The sequence below is a fragment of the Bufo bufo genome, chromosome 6 (genome assembly GCF_905171765.1).
Source record: "Bufo bufo chromosome 6, aBufBuf1.1, whole genome shotgun sequence".
Lineage (NCBI taxonomy): Eukaryota > Metazoa > Chordata > Amphibia > Anura > Bufonidae > Bufo > Bufo bufo.
The window spans coordinates 387,975,401-387,985,603 of NC_053394.1; the positions used below are offsets into that span (position 1 = coordinate 387,975,401).

At 46.4% G+C, this 10,203-nt stretch overlaps 1 pseudogene; it reads right to left on the reverse strand.

Annotated features, from left to right (window-relative positions):
- Window positions 1-10,203, reverse strand: part of LOC121003527 — a 1,246,211-nt pseudogene that overhangs the window by 428,735 nt on the left and 807,273 nt on the right.

Genomic DNA, 10,203 nt, shown 5'->3' on the forward strand with positions numbered 1-10,203 from the left:
AATATTCAGAACACTTTTTTAATTATTGAAGCAGAAAAGTATTACATTGGGCCTCACATAAAAAGGCTGCTTCTAAGAAGTCTGCTTTACCTGTGTCACCATAAAAGTGGATAGAGGCAGCGATGATCACATAAAAAATAACAGAGGAAAGAAACGGCAAATTTACTGAAATGTGTAGTGTGGGTTTTGCATTCATTTTTTATTGAAATGTCAGCAATAAAACAAACTTGCGTACTGTAGATACAGTAGTAATGTCAAGGTGATAACAACAGTAATGACATTTAAATACAGAGGCGGGCAAAATAAACATCAATCATCACTGGCTTAGCATATATGTAAATGGAGAAACATGACCTAAGGGCAAAATAGTATCAGGATATTGGAACATTAAAGTGTGCAAAGGAGAGGCATAGCGGCTTGACAGCCAAGAGACCCACTGATTATGTATTCGTATCCTAGAGCGAGATGTGTCTGCAAAAGTCATTTCACAATGCATATGTTCATTGACGGATTGCACAACTGCAGCTATTGACGGGGACTGCGCCATTTTCCATTGGCGAGCTATGATGTTTCGGGCAGCGATAATGCCATGTGCAGTAATCCCCCTTGATGCAAAAGGAATATCCACCAGACCGATCCCCAGAATGGTCAGTTCAGGGGAGAGGTTTACGTCATCTGATATGACTTCTCTAAGTTCTTTAATGGCAGACCAAAAGGAAATAACTGAAAGGCAAGCCCACCACATATGAAGGGGGGGTTCCCACCTCACCGCATCCTCTCCAACAAAGTGAAGAGTACCCAGGGACTAAGTGGACCAGTCTATTGGGCGTTAGATACCAGCACAACTGGATCCGCCTAGCCTGCTCAACGTGATTGATGCATTTCGAACCTTTAAAGGAACAATATAGAGCCATGTTCCATTGCCGTATAGAGAAGGTTTTCCCTAGTTCTTGTTCCCAACGGAGCATAAAAGGCTGCTTATCCTTCAAATCCGAGGGGAGGATGGCGGCATAAATAGTGGACAACTTAGGCCTAAGGGGGCAACAGCCACAGAGAAAGAGTTTAAAGAAGTTAGTGGTGTGGCTGCTTCACGGAGACACAGAGTTAAAAAAATGCCGTATTTGAAGGTATTGATAAAAGCGATTATTTGGAAGCGAGTACTTGTCATGTTGTCAAAGTTGCAAAGTCAACTAGAGAAAAGTTATCATACAAACGTTCGAGATAGTGAATACCTTTAGACTGCCAGAGTTCTAGAGACAGGTCAGGAATGTGATACTCCAGCACAGTGATAGGTACTCTATGGAGAGGCACATGAAACAGCTTAAACAAATCTAAAAGATGTACTCAGATAGACATCATAGCTCGCATGGTATAGAGTGGGGAAGAATAATGAAATTACTTTAAACTACAAGCTGCGAGCAAAGCTGTCAGGGAGCGGCCTTTTACATAAGATTCTTCTATACGAAGCCATTTTTGGGGAGAAGACTGGGACCACCATTCAAATGCCTGCTCTGCTAGATTTGCCAGATAATACTTGTGTAGGTCAGGGACTCCTAGACCTCCGCATCTGATAGGGGGATGAAGTGCACCTTTAGATATCCTAGGCCGCTTATTGTCCCAGATGAAATTCATAAAGTAACGCTGGAGCTGTGCAATCTGTCTTATAGGCATTAGTACCGGCAAACATCTGAAACAATACAGTATTTTAGGAAGAGACAACATCTTAACAGCGTTAATGTGAGCGATCCATGATAAATGGATCTGAGACATTCTAGCATAATCTCTCTTAAGTTCACCCGTTAAATTGGTCAGATTTATAGAAATAGTCTCCGGAACATAGCGAGCGAGCTCCACCCCTAAGTAGGTGATGGAGCTGGCAACCCATTGAATAGGATACTTTGCTTGGAGAGTAGTTTTGGCCGCATCTGATATATGGAAATTCAGTATTTTGTTTTTCCTTTCATTTAACTTAAGAAAGAACATTGAGAGTACAAACAAAGAATGTCCGCTATTGCAGCTAGAGATTGTTCGGGGTCTGTTACGGTCAGTATTACATCGTCTGCGTAAATACCAGTCACGTGTGAGGAATTACCATCTGAAATCCCCAGAATCCGGGGGCAGGTACGAATATAAGATGCTAGGGGCTCTATAATCATAGCAAAAATTAGCGGTGACAGTATATAAACCCAATATAGCCGTACATATGGGGCCTGCAAATCCGAATTTACCAAAAACCTGTTCTAGGAATTCCCAATGCACTCTATCAAACGCTTTTTCAGCGTCAAGGGAAAGAAACATTGTGGGGTCCCCAGATTCCTTTGCTATTTGGATCAGATTGAGCATGCGTCTGGTTCCATCTCGACACTTTCTCCCGGGTACGAATCCTACCTGATCTGGGTCGACCAAGAACGGGAGATAATTAATAATGCGAGATGCCAAAATTATAGCAAAGCGTTTTAAATCTACATTTAACAAAGATATGGGTCGAAAGTTGGACGGCTCGTCAGGGGATCTTGCCCGGTTTTGGGATGGTAACCACTGTGGCTGTCAGCATATCAGGGGGTATAGCCTGAGGAGTAAGAAAGCTATTAAATAAGGTAGTCAGGTGAGGGGTCAGTTGTTGCTGAAAAGTCTTATAATAATTAGAAATAAAAACGTCCCGGCCTGGAGCTTTACCTAAAGGGGTGTTTCTAATAGCAAGGAGAAACCTCTTCGTCAGTTATGGGTGTGTTTAGAGCAAGCAGCTGCTCACCAGTCAGGGAAGGGAGGGTCACTGAGTCTAGAAACGACTTTATACTGTCCGTGATCGGTTGAGAGACAGAGACTTCCTCACTGAGATTGTACAAGCGCCTATGGTACAAGCGCCTCCTGAGGGTGCGTATATGTAGAACCATCATACTGTAATGTGCCTATTGTAGACTCAGCAGCTCTACGATGAAGCCTGTTAGTGAGAAGCGCACTATCTCTATCACCCATATGATAAAAGGAGGTTCGGAGTCGACGAAGGACCTGTTCATGCTTATAAAGAAGGAGAGATTTTACAAGTGATCGGGCATCCTGGAGAGCCTGTAAATTAGTAGGGGTTGGGGCTTGCTTTATAAAGCTTGTCCGCTCCATCTAGAGTAGACAACGCTGCTGTTAGTTGCTGGTCCCTATTTTTCTTAAGGCGAGCACCATCTTGCAACAGAATCCCTCTCATGTACGCCTTGTGGGAGAGCCATAAAGTTGAGGGAGAAATTTCCGGGCTTACATTGAGGGAGAAGAATTCTTGTATCTTAGTGCGGAATTCCTCAACCCTCTGCTTACTTTTAAGTAAGTAGGGGTTAAGTCTCCACTGAGGGGGAGAGCAGTTCGGAAGACCCGTGTCCAGTACAAGGGTTATGGGAGCGTAGTCGGACCAGGTGGCGCAACCAATATCCGACCGGACTGCCCTATGTAGAATATCTCTAGATATCAAGAAGTAGTCAATTCGGGACTGCGACAGGTGGGCCGACAAGACATAGGTATAGTCTTGCTCCCCGCCATGATGATATCTCCAGATATCATGAAACGGCGTGGTGCAAAGGAGGGATCTCAAATCTTCCCGTCTAACACCCGGGGCTGTGCAACAGTCAATATCCGCATTAATCGGAATATTAAAGTCGCCTCCCAAGATCACCGCCCCCCCCTAGCCACTGCACAGATTTTCTTAAAAAAACGTATTAAACAGGACCTCTGTCAGACATTGGGCGCGTACACAGATGCTATAGTATACATGACACCATGACACAGACTAAAATAACATACCGACCAGAGATATCTGTAACACAGTGGTGGAGAGTGAATGCTACAGAAGCTTTAACCCAAATAAAAGTACCTGTAACGGTCGCGTACACACACACACACACACACACAGGGGGGAGGGAAGTGACCACTGCGCTCCACCCTTACCCTTGGCCCTGCCTACTTGCCTCGCGAGTCCTAATGACAGGGGACAACTGGACGGCAATCCCTAACTTGGAATAAGTGCAGGGATGACAGACAGACAGACAAACAACAGGACGTGAACGGACCGAGTCAATACCAGGAAAGCTACAAAGTACAAATGGAGCAAGCAGAGAATTGTCAGGAGAAGCCGGGGTCATAAATACCAGGAGAGACGTGAAGTACCAAAGGAGTCAGCAGAGGATCGTCAGGAGGAGGCCAGGTTGAGAATACCAGGAGAGCAGCAAAGTACACAAGGAGCAGGCAGAGGATCGTCAGGAATTCAGCAGGAGGTAAGTACGCCAGGAAAGACCAAATCACAGGTGGAACCTAAATTAACAGGCAACCTGTGGCCAGCAGGCTGCCTGTATTTATAGTGTTGAGTGAGGGTCATGTGACGTGGCCAGCGTCACATGACCGACAGACCAACCAGTCGAGCACCGAGTGATCAGCTCGGCGCTCAAGGCAGACTTAGGAGCAGGGGGCCACCCAGCTGGTAAACACAGATCCTCGTTCCCGAAGCTAACCAGCAGGTCTGCGGCTAATGGGGGACCGAGTGCACCTTCGGAACCCCGTTACAGTACCTGATTTACGCCTTTTAACTGAAGGGGAAAAAAAACATATGAGGGAAAAGACGGTGTGCACATCTATGTTGATCTTTATCTAATGAATGGGATTCCTGTATGAGGGCCACATCACAGCGAGATTTTAGAAGGTCAGACCAAAGCTGAGAGCGCCGGAATGGAGAGTTCAGGCCTCTCACATTATTAGAGAAGATCTTCAATCCCATAATACCATACTGAGAGATGCGGTACGCAATGCAGATAGCCCCTTACAGTGCAAGTTCGCACTACAAAAGCACAGTGACTATATGTATCCGTGGGACAGTACGCCTCATGACTATCAGTTAGGAAAAAGAGAACAAAACATAAACTAAAGAAAGAAAACAAAGAAAATGTAAATAGGAAGATGAAAAAAATTTAACCTGTAAAAACAGGAGCGGGTGAGACCCGCCCAAAACCACAGTGAACACTGAAGGTTGAAAGGATGTCTACTGAGGTGACAAAGTAGACTGAGTGTGGGGGGGGGGGGGAGAGAAAAATAAGCGTGAATGAGAGTCACTCACGTACACCGACTTCCTAGTACCCTAATGATTTGAAAGTTCAAACAAACAGTCTCCCACTCAGAAGAGATCTTATCTGGCTTGTTTCCATCTTCACTCCCCTTCTGCGGAAAATCCGGGAGTAGTCCCCATTTATGTAGATTGAGCGCTGCTTCTTGAGGAGAGCTCCAGATATGTTGTGCGCCCTTGTGCATGACTAACAGCTTAACTGGGAACCCCCAGCGGTATCGGATTTGCTGCTCCCGAAGAATTCTTGTTATTTGGAGTACTCCCTCCGTTTAGCCATCGTGGCTGCTGACAGGAAAGATTGAAATTCCTTAGAAGGCCAGAGTGGGAGTGGGATTCTGGAGGACCCTTAGGAACTGGTCCCTAATATGGTAAAAATGAATACGCGCTATTATGTCACGCGGCAATGATGGGTCCAGTTCTTTGGGCTTGGGAACACGATGTATACGGTCCACAATGAGATCCGTTTCAGACACTGCAAGGAGTGCTTCTTTAATCAGACCCTTAAGAAGGGAGTCTAAGCCTTCAGAGCCAGTCGTCTCTGGTACCCCCCGAATCCTCACATTATTTCACCTATGGCGGTCCTCTAGGTCTTGTATCTTGGCTTTCAGCGCTGCCAAATCTGCCTCATGGGCATCTATTAGCGTGTTGTGAAAGGTGGCAAACTCGGGCATTTTACTCTCCACGTTCGACGTACGGTCGCCCAGGCTATGAAGTTCGCGCCTTAGCTCCTTCAATGCACTGGAGATGTCCTCCCTGATAGAGGAGCGGAACGATTCCAGCATGGCCCACATGGATCCCTCAGTCAGTGGCAGGGAGGGAGATTCAGCCTGAGGGAGATCGGCTGGGTCCAGGGAGGCTCCCGACGAGGAGGCTGGAGAGGGAGCTGCATGAGGAGACGGAGATAGTGTACTCACATGTGCCGGGCTGCGTGTTACCGACTGGGCAAAGAATTCAGTAAATTTCTTCGGCGCCTGCCGTTTCTTTAACTTACCCATCGCATGTGCGATGTAGCGGATCTTCAAGCCGAATTTAGTGCCCTGTGCGCCGCGGTAGTAGTTGCTGTAAGGGTGCTAGGAGCGGAGCTGAAGCTCTAAGCATCTGGCGCCATCGATGAGCAGACCGCGCCCCCCCCGTAGTTTGGATTTTGGTCCTATCACAGACACCGGACTTCTTAACCAGTGATGTCACTGTTATTACATGGGACACGCTAGGGGGAGGGGCACATTCACATTAGAACAGAGAACACAATCATCACTAACCCTTTCTGGACATTCATTTTGTGGATACTACAACCAGTGGATTATCTTCCTCTCTAGAAAGACAGATAGTACACTTATTGCCAAAACAACATAACACAACCAGACAGAAATGTCAGATTGCTGCTAAACTTTGCATTCAGTTATGTCTCTGGCAGATATGTAAATGATTACAGTTGTGGTCTGATTAGACACTGGGTCTTGCCACAAGAGGGCATAAAAGTGCTTCCCAAACTGATCTATAGAAAGGTTCTCAGAGGCTACTTTTGGGTAGTGTACCTTTTGGTGAGATATCAGTGACTGCTAGAGATGCCTCTACGGTATACCCAGTTGATAGACTTTCAGAGGAGATACATCATTGGACTAAGAGAAGCAGGATGGTCATTTTGACGAATTGCCAGCCATCTAGGCTTGTCTGACCTAGCTGTTCAGAGGTGTTGGAAGTGTTTTGGATATCATTGGGGCCGGGCTTGAATCTGCTAAAGTGTTTAAGGGCACAGCCAATACTGGATTGTCTGTTTCCTAATCTTGGTCTAACTTTTCCTCCTCACCTGTCTTTGTGTCGTCCTCGCTGCCTCCCCAGCCATCCCTAAAAACATGGGTGTCTGTGGGGACAGTGATCCGGGCACAGTCAGCACAGAATACAATCCTCTCGTGTGGTGTGGACGAGGAGCAGCACACACAGCACAACTCTCTCTCCAATCTAGGTTCTGGGTCCCGCAGACTCTGCAGGTCCATCCCCCAGGACCATTAGAGGGTGGCAGACTTCTTCCTTTCTCTGTTGGGGAGATGGTTTAACATTATCATGATAACATTCATAATAGTACTTCCCACTTCTTCTGTCTCTCCCCCTCCTCTATATACTTCCCTCGCTACTCGCAGCCAAACTTCTACCTGTTCTGTGAGCTTGTTAGCATGTTGGCCAGATCAAGAACACGCTCCAGGAGGTAGGTGTATGTGTGTCAAAGTCAACAATCAAGAGAAGACTTCACCAGAGTGAATACAGAGGGTTCACCACAAGATGTAAACCATTGGTGAACCTCAAAAACAGGAAGGCCAGATTAGAGTTTGCCAAATGACATCTAAAAAAGCCTTCACGGTTCTGGAACAACATCCTATGGACAGATGAGACCAAGATCAACTTGTACCAGAGTGATAGGAAGAGAAGAGTATGGAGAAGGAAAGGAACTCCTCTATATACTTCCCTCGCTACTCGCAGCCAAACTTCTGCCTGTCCTGTGAGCTTGTTAGCTTTTAGCCACCCTTTGTTTTCCATACATGCTTTTCCCCACTACTCTGGATTCAGTTTACCACCCAGGATGGGGGACATGTCTACACCTTCCATTAGCTGGCTGATGTTCTTCACTGCCTATCTTCTCTCCTCCTTACTACTTCTGCAGCTGGGATCCCTGTCGGTCCCTTTCTACATACCTTGGGTGTTGCCCATCTCTAAATTAGCTTTGTCTTCATAGGCCCCAGTTGGAATTCCTACTGTTCACTAGAGGGCCAGAACCCTGTAGTTCTCCTGACTACCGCAAAAACCATCGGCCTCAGCGCGGACGCAAACCAAACGCTTGCTGCACACTACTTCTCTTCAACATACGTTCAGTACACTAATACAACCGGCAAACCAACAAAAACAAACACAATGCAAACAGCCCACAGATGGAAACAAGATCCATACACACAAAGTACCCAGACTTTTTCTTCACACCACCGGTGCTGGGAGAGCCCTAGAGTTCTGTCACCATAAACTGGACTGAGCCACACAGAAACTAGGCTTATAGCACTAGCGAACTCTTAGTGGACATTACCTGGGATGAGGGTCGCATGGAAAAGAAGGAACAGAGAGCAATGTAAGAATCAAACATACAGTCTTACAGGTAATGGATGAAACTAGTAATTTGATTAGTTATTAATATAAGGCAATACTTCCAGACCATACTAACGGCATTTTAATAGTTAAACTTCTGCAGAATCTTATCTCAAGGTTAGCATTCTTCAGAAAGACAGAAAGAACAGTCTGGCCTTAAAGCTACAATTTACCACAGTTGAGACCATTTCCATCACAATCCCCTCCCCCCCAGGGCCCAGTACTTCACTTGACTTTGTATCAAATGCAGGACTTAACCAAATATCTTCACCCAATTCCCCTTGACCTGGAGTCCTGAACATCTGCACCAACCACAAAAACCTATTATGAATCGAGATGAAGTTGCCTCCAAGTGCTGACTTAATCTTAGCAAAGGAACAAACATAGAAGTTAAGGCATTTCATCTAATTAAACAATACTACAAGTAATAACTAATTATAGGTAAATGTGTATCCTGCACTTACTGAGTTGAGTACTCTATGTGGTGCTACTTAGATCTATGTGTATTGTTTCATGCTTCTTGCCATATCAGGAAAAATACCAGTAACTAAGATGGCCGCTGCGCAGGGAGTGAAGTTACCTCAGTTAAGATGGCTGCCAGGGAGAAAATGGGATTAGTTAAGATGGCTGCCGGAGCGGAAGCTGGTACATAAGGTGTGCCACCCTGTGTGATAACCGGGTACAAGGAGGTGGTTTTGCCGCTCCACAGCTGTACCAGACATTCCTCCCTGTGGGATTCTGGCAATGACATACTCCACAGATCCACCCCTCCGGAGACTGAGGGGCTGATAATATGGTGGGGTCGTGCCTGCTGAAGCATCGCTGAGTCCTCCAGCGCCATTTTAGGGGCTGTGTTGGCGGCATGTAAAAGTAATCATTTGTCTCTTCATCATACATTTCTGTCCAGCCTAATTTCCCCATCTCCCTGGCTGCTCTATACCATGCTTCTGCATCCTTCAGTACCTTGTTATCTTGAAGCATTCCTTTCTTACTTGTCAGCACTTTCTCCTCATAAATTCCTGTGATCTTAATGAATTTCTCTCCTTCTCTCTGAGACAATCAGGTGGTCGGAGTACCTGCCAGATGCTAAGATGTCTGCCCCCATTTTCTTCATTATACTGAATACTGTACACGGCTCCCAGCCGGAAGGCTTCTAATGCCGCCCGCACTGTCAGTCTCTCTAAGTTATCTTTACATGTACATTCAATCTGAACACTTTCCTAACTCCCTGAAGCTACAGGACAGCTACCGATAACCTGTTCTCTCCTTCTGGAAAGGGACTTCAGTTATACTCCATGACATGCCAGCCCGTGTTTTACATCCCTGACATATACAGAAAAGCTGAGGCTTCCAGAGTCCAGAACGAAGCCGGAAGAAATCCCACCCAAGGAAGACTTCATGGCCTACAGAGAAGCAGCTCCATGTCTGCTCTCACCTCCTCACAGCAGGACTTCTTCACTTCTATTACGTCCTCTCTGTCCCACAACCCCAAATAATTATTTCATACCTTTACCTCTCTGCCCCCCGTCCCCCGTCTGACACCCCTCATCTCAGCTGAGGACTGTGCCTCTTATCTCTAAACCATCGGCAGCGTTAGATGAAGCTCGGAGCCGCCGTCCTCTCAGCCTCTCTACGTTACTACTCGCTGCTCTTCCCACATAACCTGCTTTACCGCTGTCACTGAGGACAACCTTCCCGCCTTCTCCCCATCCCCCGTCACACTAATCACCGCTTTACCTCTCCGAGCCTGTCCTGCCTCCGATCACAATCTGTCCGACATTTCTGTTGCATTTTTTCTAATCTCCAAAGACTAAAATCTCATCTTTGAAATTCAGCCAATGATACAAGACTGAAACAAGGGAACTTATCTCCTGTCCACTGATTGTGGGGGTCCATCCGCTGGGGGCCCCTGCCAGTCATGAGAACGGGGCCCATGTTCCCCCATTGGAGCAGCAGACAAGCTCAAATCAACTACAAAG